The following is a 12579-nucleotide window of genomic DNA, read 5'->3' as shown; positions in this document are numbered from 1 at the left end:
TTGGCTTTTGCATCTGCTCCTCAAAATGGAAGCCGTGGTGCATTTGCTGTTTTATCACCAGCAAGGTGCTTGGAAATACCGCCACGTGGCGCGGCTTGCTGTATAATGAGGAATGCAGCTACAGACTTCTTTGGTTTGTTGGTGCACCCCGGTTAATTTTTTCTATTCTGTGAACGTTAATAGGGACTGAAGGTTAAACTTGGCTTCTGTAAACTCCGGGTACTTGCAGGATGCTTCCTGGCAAGGTGATTAATTGTGGCAGGCAGAACGGGACGTGCTCGCAAACGGGCGAAGATCGGCGCCGGTACCCAGAAGACTCAGGAGACTCAGGATCTCAGGAGAGAAGGAGCTGGGATTTTCAGCGGGATGATGTGTTTACGGGCTCCACCAGCTCGCTGCTGGTAGCAGCAACCCCAAAAGCACCTGGAGAGGGGGTTCTGCTCCTCCCGGCTCCCTTCGGGGCAGCCAGAGGAGGCTCCTCGGGGACCATGCGGTGTGCTGAAACCCAGCAGCACCGGGGCGCAGCCGCCATCCCCACCTCCTGCTGAAACAGAGAAGCCTTTCAGAAGTCTGCGGGGGATCACAAAGCCTGTTGCAGGGCGGACGGGTGCCAGGCAGTGCTCACAAGGGGCCGTTCTGTGGTAGAGCGGCTGCCCTGGTGCCATGGGACAGGCAGGGTGACACCAACCAGCCGGCAGTGCTGCGCCCCATCCCCATCTGCCTCTGCATCCAGCTCCTTCAGGCAGCGAGCGCGGCAGCGAAGCAACACTCGTGGCACCTTCCAGCTCACAGGTTTCATTGCTTCGTAATTTTTAGTAGAAAGTTCATATTAAACTAACGCATTTCCAACGTGTCTTTGCATGGAGAAGGACCCCCGAGTTGTGTTTGCGTTGGAGAAGAGCGCCGAATCCTCCAGCAGGGGCTTCAACCCTGGGGCTGTCACCGTCAGCAGTGCCCGGCTCTGCTTTAACCATCACCGAGCGCAGCTGGATTTCAAACACGTGCCTCCAAGAGTCGTGCTCTGCAGCAGGAGGCTCTTTGTGTGCCGTGCTGCTCGGATAAACGTAGGGGAGCCGAGGATTTCCGTGTGGAACAAGTGCATCGTGCGATGACTAGCATGGAGCTGACCCCACGGGTGTCCAGTGGAAAGTGCCGAGGGCCGAATCCCAATTTTACGGGGACTTCAGTAAATATTAGGTGAAACAATCCATGGTTTCTATTAAAAGCCTATTTTCAATTGTTTTTTTCTCTAGAAGCTGGTGAGGCAGAGTCCTATGAGGGATGGGAACAGGCTGCTTTGCTGCAGTTTATGTCCCGTAGCCTCCCAAACAGTAAACCCGAAGCAGGAGGGTCTGCTCTGCGAGCTGATGGTATCCTTCCCGTCGAGATAGATTCTGGGAGAGCCAGCTGCATTCCTTAGCCCTTGCAAACCTTTTTAATTGTTTTTTTTTTTCTCCCAACCTTAGCCTGATACTATCTTGTAAGTAATTGTTGCGTCATACTTGCTTTATCCTCCGCTGGGAAGTGAGATAATTGCTTTCTACTTTTTAATGGGCAGCGTTTGGGAAGCCTGCGAGCTCCGAAGCGCAGATGAGCGGTGCAACAGCTCTCACGACACTTGCACGTTTTCATCAGGCTTTCCTGAACCCTGATGGGCAGGGAAGGAGGAGAAGGGAGGCACGGCCGGGAAGAGCCTTCTCCAGAACTGAGCAGCAGCCGCGAAGTTACCTGGGGCTTCAGAGCCTATCACAAAAGGACAGCCGCCGGTCACGATGTGCCTGGTGGACGTCTCCTCCGTGGGAATATTCAGCCAGCCTCCCCTTGGGAAGTGGTATTATATGAGATTCATTATTCATGGCCAGTTTAATTCTTCGTTCTTGCATATTGAATTGTAAGAGCGTGCTGGATGTCGCAGTGATTTCCCCGAAGCAAAAAGGAAAGCCGTGCAGGTAGAGGTATTCAGTCTTAAACGTGTCCGAGCTCAGCTTTGTTGTGCAGTTTTGGAGCAGGGCAGGGTAGTATCAGGTGGTTTTGGGGGGGAAACAATTCCACAGAATCCCCATTTCGCTTAAACTTTCCAGCTAAGTTCTTGAAGTTGAAATAGCTGGCTTGGTTTTTGCTGATGGCACTGGCCTTGTCTTGCTTATTTGATGAGGAAAAATGCTGATCAGGAGGGAGAGCGTGACTTTTGTTTCCTTCTCTGAAGGGGGGAACCTTTATCAAAGACTTTGGAAGTGCCTCCCGACTCCTTTCAGAAGACGAAGGAGGGGGAATAAGATTTTCACTGAGGTTTTTTCGGCGATCGGAACAGCAATGCCAAATGCTCCCGTGATGATGGTTTTGCTTTAAAGACTGGGACAGGCTCTTAGTGCTCCAGGTGGGAAAATCCCGGGGAGATGTTTTACCATTCGCCTTCTGATTTGCGCTGTCATCCTTCCGGAGCTGCTTGAGGCTGTAAGGCGCTGGCTGGAACCGAATCCCTGGCGCTTGGAGGGCAGGATTGTTCTCCGCCGTTTACCGTAGGAGTCGAAACTTCTGAAAAATCTGTTTACAATGTGTCTGAGCCGGCGGAGAGGGGACACAGCAGAGACTGCTATCTGTTTACTGCTCGGATAAGGAGGTGGAATAGATCGCTGGCCTGTTTGTGAACTCTGCTTAATGAATGGTTGCTAGGCAAATTGCATCTCAATCAGTTTAATCCTCGAGATGTCACTTACAGGTCTGCTCTTTGTGAGGCCGGGGCTGCGATCTCGCACGCCGAGCGGGCCAGAAATTGCTAGCAAAGCAGCTTAGAGCAGCGTGCTCAAAAATGCAGCGCACACGAGATGCCGAGCGGCCCGATTCCGAGCAGCAGCCGTCGTAGGGCCGTCGCTTCGCGGCCACGCGCCGGCCGAGATGCTCGGCGACGCACGGGAGGCGGCAGCAGCAGCCCCGGCACCTCTTCGGGATCGGATCCGAACTCGTCGGCGCTGGATTGACATGAAAGAAGATGTTTCCAAATGGGAGCTGCGTCGCCGCCGGGATGGGAGGTATTTATGTTGATTTAGCTCAGGGTCCCGCGTGATTTCGGGGTGCGTGCGTGGGACGCGATGAACTCTGGCAGATAGTTGGAGGTGAGAGCTGGTATTTACTGCCCGGAGGCTGGGACTGGCCTCAGTGACCCAGCTGTGATCGGGAAGGGGCATGGGACTGTTGCATAAAGTCTTCAGCTGCTGAAATCGTGGACTTTCTCCCTCCGAATCAGGAGAGAACCGATTAATATCTGCCGGCGTGCGTTACCTCCAGACTTCGGGCTCATGGTTTAGTCCAAAGGCAAAACTTTGCTAACGCAGTTAAGCTTTAACAGCCTCTTCGCAACAAAAGATAACAAAATACGTGTTTTATTGGGTTTCCCACGACAGAGATTAATCTCACTGCAATCAGAACCTTGTTCCCCGCATGACTTCACCTTCCTCTCGATTGCAGTACATCTTTGAGCGCCGCGTGTCGTGGCACCGAGCGCTGTGAACGCGGACTGGAGAGGACTGGACTCGCCGAGACATTTCGGAGGTGTTTGTGGTGGCTGCGCCTTGATATGAAACGTCCTTTGTGCGGCACGGTTATTGAAAGCGCCAGTGAGAGCATCGCACACGAGAGCCTTGGCACTGGATGTGTGCAGCCTCTGTGTGATTCCGAAAGACGATTAAAGTTTTAGGGAAAGATTGCGTTGAAAGGTGGGGAGCACACGCAGAATATTCCACCTCGGTCGCCAGCAGAATGACAGCAGTGCTCTCGCGTCTTGCTGCCGCCGATGGGAAGGGGAGTGCTGAACAGAAGACTTTGTGATCAGCGAGTGCTTTTCATGCAAATGAAGATGTTTTTTTTTTTTTACATGCTGCTGAATCAGGGGCTTGTGTAGCGAGCGCGGCGCAGAAGTGATAAGATCACTTTGTCGTAGCTTGAAATTCTGCCCAGCGTGTCTTTCAGACCGCTGAGACGGGCGAGAAGCACTCCTGTCACGAGGGCACGCAGCAGTAACCGGTATAATATTTGGGGCAGGGCTTTTCCTTCACGGCACGCTCTGTCCTCGGTGATCTGCCGCGTGGCGACAGCCTTTATTTTGGAGCAGTGAGGAACTGGGACGGGCGGGTGACCCTGCGTAGCAGCAGAGTCCTAAAAGCTCCGGTTCCTGCTGGTGTCCTGGTGCTGCTCGTGCCTGGACGTTGCAGAATTTCATCTTCGCTGCAGGTCAGGAGCCACGAGCCTTGCTTGGAGGCTCCGCTGGGGATGCGCCGTGTCGCTGAGCCTCGCGCTGTCTCCACCCAGGCTCTGCGCGTTGCGTGGCTGCGTTACCCTGCAAAGAGCACCCATCCGGGACCGCCTCCGTTGCCTTTCCCTTTGTATTTATTAGCTAGCACCATCTTCCCTACGTCCTCCCTTCATGCTCAGAACCAGTTGGGTTTAATGAGGACCGTGGCCGCCGACAAGCAAATGGATGGACGGGGTTAAACCGGCCATCTAAATCTCCCCCTGCAGACGGGTAGCGCTCGGCATCCCGATGTGACCTTGGGAGAAGTTCCCCGGCGTGTTCCTTTCCCTCTTTATTTATCTCTCTTGCTGTGTAGCAGCTTTTCTTACAGAGCAGCATCTGAGCTATTGGAAATCTGTCCTCGCCTCTCTTCCGCTCTCCGGAGACATTGTCAGCATAACACCCAAGCTACTAGATTGAGGTCTGAATATTCTTGCTTTCGCACAATCAGGAGGCATTCACTAAAGGAGCAAGGTGGGAAGGAGTTTAAAGATGTAGGGCTGAGATTTTTTAGACGCTTTTCAGCCCGTGATTGTGAACAGTCTTGGTGAGGAAGGTCAAAGACTTCCTTCACGTGAGATGCCCTAGGATGTGTGCGTGGAGCAGCCATCGGAGCACGTAGCGCGGGAGGCAGAAATGCACTCAACAGCCGTCAGGCTTCGGTGTGGGGCTGTTTGTACTTGGAGGAGTCAGCTGAAGAGCCTAGGAACAGGTCTGCTTCTCAGTTCTGTGCTCCCTGATTCCTGCCCTTCTCATCAGGACGTCCTTTCTGGCCCTGCGTGTTCCTGGAGAGTTTCAGAGCGGTAGGATGGAACCTTTTTCCCTCTTTTTCCTAGTTTTCTCATGCAAATTATGGTGCGGATTATTCCGTGTTCAAAATCTGCTTTATGCTGGCTTCTGCATTTCATTTAAAATAAACATCTGGAGAGCTGTTTGATCCCCTGTGCGCGACTGCGGTCTGCCTCTCGTGTTAAAACGACTTCTGCTTCATCTGTAGCGAAAGGCAACGAGCCTGATCGTTCTGGCCCAGAGGAAACGGCTCACCTTCTGCAGCCAGTAATTTCCACAAGCACACAGCCGACCCGGCAGGTATTTATAATCCTTCCTATCAGGGAGGGTGGCAGCTGTGGCTGGCTGGTTCTCCTCTGCTGCCGTTCGGGGCCTGCAAGAACCCGTGCTCTGGTTTGTACTCCGCAAAGCCTCGTTCTCCTGTGCCCAGCGTGGATCAGAGCGGATGCTCTGGGCGAGGAGAAGGAATTACCTCCCGGTAATTCTCAGCAAGAAACACAAAGCCTGCCTCCGGAGGATTGTCTCACACCGCTGCTACCTCGCAGTCGGATCTGGGGGAGCAGAGTTCGGGGGGGAGGAGCAGGTTATTTATCCAAATAGCCGCTGCATTGTGAGCGTTTTCTCTGAGTCGTCGGGAGCTTGCTCCTCTGCTCTTCACTGGAGACTTAAAATGTGTGCCCCTGGCGAGAGCGCTGGGTACACGCTTCCTGTGCCTTTCTTGCTTTGAAACGGGTTCCTGTTGCTCTTTGGCAGACCCTGAAGCGGCGATCTGTGGAAAGAGCGCATTCAGAGCTAGAGTGACTTCACCTCTTTGTTTTCCCTCTTTATTTATGCCTGTATGGGATCAGCTGGTCCTGCATTATGTGTGAAGTAGTTAAAATTTAGCCTGCAACTGGAGGATGTGATTTCTTCCCCCCCCCCCTCCATCCCCAGTTGCTTTGATCAAATCAAATAAAAAAGCAGCGCTTTCATTTCTGGTTCTGTAGTTTCAAAGACAATCTCTTGACATGCTCTAGCAGTCTGGACCCGAGTCCTTTTTTTTCCTTCCTTCATCCAAAGTCACACTGTGTCTTGTGCCTTTCTCCGTATCGGCGGTTAGGATCTGCACTGGCTTTTATCTGAATCAAAAGACAAATGGAAGAGGGCAAGACACTGCAGGAACGGGGAGCAGACTCACGTGTGCAATGGAAATATGTAATCCTTACACTCGGGCTGCCATATGGAGGACAGACCGATTTCTGTATTATTTGGAGCCTGTGCTTCCAGAAATGTGAGTTCAGATTTTAGGCTTTGAAGGCTGGCTAATCCCCCCAGCAGCTAATACCGACATGAAATCCTGTGATGTCAAGCCTTTCCCTCTAAACGCTGTTTTTTTTTTGGTGGTGGTGGAGTTGTTTTATTTTCTGCATATGTCAAACATACAAAGCAACACCGAATTTCAGAAATTAGCATTCAAACGCTCCGCGAGCACTTTATTTTTGTCTGTGAGCAGCCGAACGCATGTCTGGACTGAAATAACACCGAGATGCCGCGTCCCCGTGCGGGTCAGCGCTGCTTGGCCGTGAGGCACGGGAGGGGACTCTGGAGCTTCATCCGGCGTCCTAAAAACACCTTCCTGACCTCCGTCCTGGAAAACCACGTCTGCAAATCTGCTTCTAGGCTGTACCCGGGGTGAGGATCCCGGCTCAGCCCCAGATCCTCCTGTTCCTCAGCACGACGAGCGTCCCGGCCGGTGTCATCCCCAGTGAAACCCAAACTGTGTCTGGTGGCATTTGTGATTCTGCGGCACGCGTTGCTTTTACAGAGCTGCAGTGCCTTAAGCAAAGCGTGCCTCTCTTTGCATTAAGGAGTCGGGCTCGGCTATTCAAAGCAGGTTGATAAATTGCTTTTCATTAAGTGTCTGAGTGCCGAGGGGTTCGCGATGTGTTCCAAGACAAAAAAGACATTAATTACAGCTTCTGCAGAGCGTTTATCAATCGCGCAGTTATAAACAGTGCTAATGCAGTTAATTGAAGGTAGAAAATTTTACCTTTTGGAATTCGTTGACCGCAGCTAGCTTGGTTACTGCACGGCAGGGAGGAGAAATTGCCTGGAAATGAAGCAACCGTTGGGGGATTGCCTCGGTGACTTTCTGGGGTACGCGCCTGGCCGGGCTCTTTCCTCTGCAGCCAGGTTGTGCTTAGCATCCAAGGGATGTCGCGGTTACAGCTGCATCCGTGGCCTGTCCGTGCACTTTATCTATCACCATCTCTTTCTTTTTTTATACATAAGAAGGTGAGTGCAAAGGGGGAAGGACGCACAAGCAACCAAAAGGCTCCTGCTCACCTGGAGTCAGTAAACTTTGCTGTGGGAAAGGGAATCCCCTCGAGTGTCAGCTTTTGTTGGCGGTGATGTGTTCGTGGCTGCTCAAAGAAGTAGGTGAGATCGCTCGGAGCTGTTCTGTGGGGCCTGCAGACAAAAATCTCTGGTTCTTGTGCAGCGCAGAGCCTTTGAAAGTGCCTTGCACGCTCATGTTGCTTTCCCCGTGGCTGTTTTGAACTGTCAGCAGCGCCGCTGGCCACTTTCCATCCTTCTTGGAAAGGCAGCGAGCAGAGCACGGGCTGTTGTATGATAGCTCACACAGAATGCATTTCTTATCCTTTTTTCTGTTGAGTTAGATGGCCTTCGAGTTTGGTGGCAGGTTGGTAAGGACGGGAGGTCTGTGTCAGTATGAGCCGTCGGGGCACTGATCCCTCGCCTGGAAGTCGATAGGAAAACACGGCAGCATCGGTCCATCCCCTCCGCGTGCCTCTGGCGGCTGGTGTTGGCTGCTGGTGAGTGTCGTGTGCTCGTGTGGCGGCTTCTGTCCGACTTCTTGGAACGCTTCTCATCCTTACAGCAGGGCTGCACGACATCTCCAGCTAAAGAAGGTCTTATCTCGCGCTTGCAAATGGTCGTGGATCTAGCTACGAGCTGATTCGGCCGGGGTCCGGCAGGAAGCCCCGGCACCGTGACGGCTTAGATGCACATCTCCAATCCCCTATCTCAAAAATCGTCTGTACACGCCTCTGCTTCGTCAACGGGCTGTTGCCATTGCACCATAGGTGGGACCTTAACTCGATAGCCGAACAGCTAAGCCCTCAGCCGGGCAGCCCGCAGTGGGAGTGCGCAGGGCAGAAAGGCACACGTGCATGGCCAGCGCAAAGCAGAACCCGGGGCCCCCGTGCGACCGGCCGCCGTGTCCACCCCGCACCCCGACACCTGCTCAGCGGGTGAGTCACTTTTTGTTCTTAGCACCAGTTCCGTTTTGGGTTTTGCATGAAGCGCAGCTCATTCTGCCTCATCTTATTTGCAAATATTTTCTCGTTTTCAAGCGAGTCTATTTTTAAGACGGGACTCGAAACGGAGTTTTCAATATCTGGCATCTCAAAAACGCATCTGGCTTGTTCTTTGTGCGTTGCGTATAGGTGAAATTTGTTCAAAGGTGGCTCTGAAAAAATATTAAATAATCGGCTTGTACGGAACGGAGGAGGAGAGCTACTTTCCTGCTCGGGGAACTGTCAGAACCTGTAAATTCTGGTGATATTTTTAAAGGACAAACTGTCGTTCTTCTGTCCTGTGCAACCATAAGTATCTCTGTAAGTCACCATTAAGACTTCAATTCTGGTCTGTTAAAGGGTAAGTGTGGAATGAGAAGCTAAAGATAACGGTGATCTGTGCACGGCAGCCACTGGAGAGGGAAGTATTTCACGTTTCCTTTCCCCTTCGGTGGCTGTTTGCTGTGCTTAAGCAAAGCTTCCTTTTCAGCTAGGCTAAGGCATGTGGTCCAGTGCTGCTGCAGGAGAAATCGCGAGGGAGGCGCTCTGGATGCTGCCTGAGAGCACACAAGGAAGCACCCAACTCGTGCATGGCCTTGGTGGTAACATAAACCCCCCAAATTACAACCCCCTGCTTCTCCCGGCCACCTCAACGCCCGGGAAAGGGGCACGTAACAGGCACAGGGCAGGCAGCAGCGTGCTGCTGCTGAGGTTATAACGGCGAGCCCTCTGCTCTGGGAACAGGGTCAGCCTGGAGCTGGGTTTCTTATCGCTCGAAGGCAGAAGGAAGTCGTGCACGAGAAGGGAGAGCGTCTGTTGGTGAAACGTGCCTCCGCTGGGCTGTGTGTGAGCAGCATCCTGTAGGCTGCCTGTTCGGGGTGTGCTCCGCGTGCGGGGCTAACCTAAATACCCCTAACTTACCGGCGTGTGGGATTCCTGAGCCCGTGCTCCCCGTTACAGTAGAGATGGTGCTCAAGCACGTAGGAGGAACGGGGCTTTAGTTTGCCCCGAAGGTAACGGATGCTTCTGAGGAAGGGATGTTTCTCTGCTTCTCTTAGTACCTTGTTGAAAAACGTGGTATTTTCAGGGAAAGTTAAGCTTCTGAAAATAAGAATCGAAGCCTAATATCCTGGGCAAGCCCTGACATCGATGACAAAGCTGTATTTACCCGGCCCCTGATGTTAACTGCTGCAGTTCAGCCGTTGTAGCACCCTGTGCTCTCTCTCCTAGATAACGGTGCAGATTTAAGCGCTGCTCAACATAGCTCGGGTACATCCCAGACCGCTCCTGCACCCCCGTCAGCCGCCATCACAGCGTTAAAAGCCTCGGAGCTGGAAGTTACCATTTAAAAGGAGAAGGAAAATTAATTAAAGGTCAGAGTGCTTTAGTCTAGTGAAAATTCAGAGGAGGCAGATCCAAAGTTATTCAAATCCCTTTTGAATATGGGCTGATTTTCCTATTTCTTGCTCGAGTTCCCATGGCGAGGGCAGTATCTCATCTGTCTCATAGCTGACCACTGGCATCTGTGTTTCAAGCACAGCCAGAAATCCTCCTTTGAAGCTGTGGCCAGGCCCTGCAAACGTTCCGACTTGTCTTTTTTACATCTTCCCTTAGCCTTTAGAAGAGACCTGCAACACCTGGCAAGACCTACTTGGGGCTGTGTTGTCTATCAGCTCCTGCCACATTGCAAAATGGGGAGTTAAATCTAAAAATAGGCTTAAAAAGAGGTGATAGGCTTTGAGTAAAGTAAAATAAGCCACTGATTTAGGTCATGAAAGGGAATTTATATCACTAGTTCTCTGTTGCAGCTTTCTTGAGCTAAAATTCTCCTCTGTCCTGACAAATGAAAATGAAGAGGAGCAGCGGTGAGTAAATGGAGTTGAGGAGTGCAAAGTGTGGTCTGATTCCAGTTCCCTCCCAGATTTTGACCTTGTAAGTGATACGTCAAGGGGGTATTGGATGCTCTGCGGTTTAATTTGTCTTCCCAGCATTCTCCCCTGGTAGAAAACTCACCCGCTACTATCCTTTTAAAAAGAAGCAACCGTGGCATGGGGTGATTAAATGCTTCATCCAAAATTACGTCAGGGATCCGTGGTGAGCCAGCTACAAACCTCAGTCTCTCCCATCATAGGCCAGCTCCATAATCATGAGACCCGTCTTGTAAGACAAATCTGGTCAAAAAAAAAAACCCTTAAGCCTCTGTAAAATGAGTCGTGTGCAATTTTTGCCCGTCTCGGAGTGGTTATGCGGGTTCGGTGATGTTTGTGAAGTGCTTTGATACGCTTTGGTGAAGGGCAGGGTGTTAATAATTAAAACTGGGAGGAAGTTCTAAAGCAGGACGGGAGACGGCTGCCGTTTTCTGGTCTGTTAGTTAACAAAAATGCAAACCAGAATGGGCAAAGCAGCGAGAATTTCGTTGACCACCCCCTTCCCCCAGCCACCTGCACCGTGCAGCTCCTCGTGTGCTGCGCAGAGATGAAAGCAGCTCGTCCTAGCTCAGGAAAGGCTCTCGAACTGCCCGAAGGTGGTGAATTATCGACGCTGGAAACCTTTGGGGTTAGCATCTCCTCACACCCCAAAAGTGCATTATTTGTACCGCTATTTACAGCGACGGGCGATGCACCAAGCCAGCATTTCGTGACATTAACACCAGGTTTCGGTCGATATCATGATGAGGTCCGTAAAACTGAAACTAGCTTTGGAAACTCTCTGCCTCTGTCACGCTTGGGTATCATCAGAAGGCACTTTTGGTGAGGACGGGCCCCGCTAATGGCTTCACCCTGGCGCAGCTAACGAGCTGTTTGCAGACTTGCCCGGCGCTTTGCAGGCTGTGGGAGCAGCCCCGTGTTTGTCCATTTCCCTGCTTAGCAGTTTCATTTGCAAAGTGCAGGCAGGAGCAGGCTTCTTGCCAGCAACAGCTTCATTCAGATTAGGGCTTTAGTTCAATTATGTCCAATTAACTTTTATTGCAGATAGCAGTGATAATTACTTGCGAGTCAATTTTTTGGCTGCGGTTATCCCAGGGCTAAAGTCTGAGCCTGATGGATTTTAATAACCGAAGTGACGCGTAGCTTTTCCTCTTTTCCTCTTTTTTTTTTTCCTTCTTCAGGCCTCAATTAGATGAAAGGTCAGAAGCTATGTAAAAACCCATCGTACAATTAAAGCCAACTCTTCTACTCTCCAGCAGCTGCCTTGTGCCGTGTTTTAAAATAATCTCTTGGGACCGACCTAAAACCAGCTTTTTAAACTCCGAGAGCATAACCTTGAGCTCGCTGCTGCTTCAGCCGAGGAGGGGATTTGATGGAACCGGTGTCACGCGCGGCACGAGGAGCGTGATACGAGCAGCACCTCATTTAAGTGCTCTTACCCAAAAGCTTCTGCTTTTTCTTCCTCACCTAGCGTTGCCATCCTGGCTCGAGGAGGGAGCTGTGCTGCAGCAGGTGCCTGCCCCTTTCCCCAAGCACACCCCGTACATTTAAATTCTCCCTGCTCTCCACTCCAAACTATTTAATTTTGTTGCCTGAGTAACGTTGTAAATGGAGGTCAGCCTGAAAGGCGAAACAGTTTACAAGCGAAATCATAGGTAATTAAACCGCGAGGAGCAGGAATTGATTTTGATGGAAACTGTTGCAGGGCTCTGCAAAAGGTCCACCCCAGTGCGTGAAGCCAAGAGGTCTGGTACTGGCAGATGCTGACGGAGCACTCCGCTTCTTACAAAAGGCGCCTTCCCATTGTTCAGTGCTCCCATTTATTTACCCCCAAACACTCCCGATGCTGTCGTGATTTAGCATCGTTTCAAAAGGCCGCCTCTCCGCACCTTATTGGCACTTCTCTGTTGAGAAAACGTTCAGGGGCTGAGCTCCCAGCTGGCCGCCAGCGCGGTGCTCGTTTGTTAATTTCTCTCCAGGAAAAGGTAAGATCTCCCTCCGGCTTCTCAGCATCCCTGAGCAAGCAGAGGGTGCAGTCAGTGGCCGGGCAGAGAGGGCTGTGCAGGGCTGGAGAGAGGCGGGGAGCCGCAGCACCACTGGGGCTGCCGAGCGAGGCCCGGCAGGCTGGAAGAAACCATCCTGAGCACCGAGGTTGGCAGGGGCTCCAACACGTGCAGTTGATGGGAACCAATTTTTCACCCCCTCTATATTTAGGTTACTTCAGGAGAAGGAAAAGGGCCAAGTCTCGTTGGGTCCCGAGCAGCCTGCTGGGGGTAAA

The sequence above is a fragment of the Oxyura jamaicensis genome, chromosome 19 (assembly GCF_011077185.1).
Source record: "Oxyura jamaicensis isolate SHBP4307 breed ruddy duck chromosome 19, BPBGC_Ojam_1.0, whole genome shotgun sequence".
In the NCBI taxonomy this organism is placed as follows: domain Eukaryota; kingdom Metazoa; phylum Chordata; class Aves; order Anseriformes; family Anatidae; genus Oxyura; species Oxyura jamaicensis.
This window is presented reverse-complemented; position numbering follows the sequence as displayed.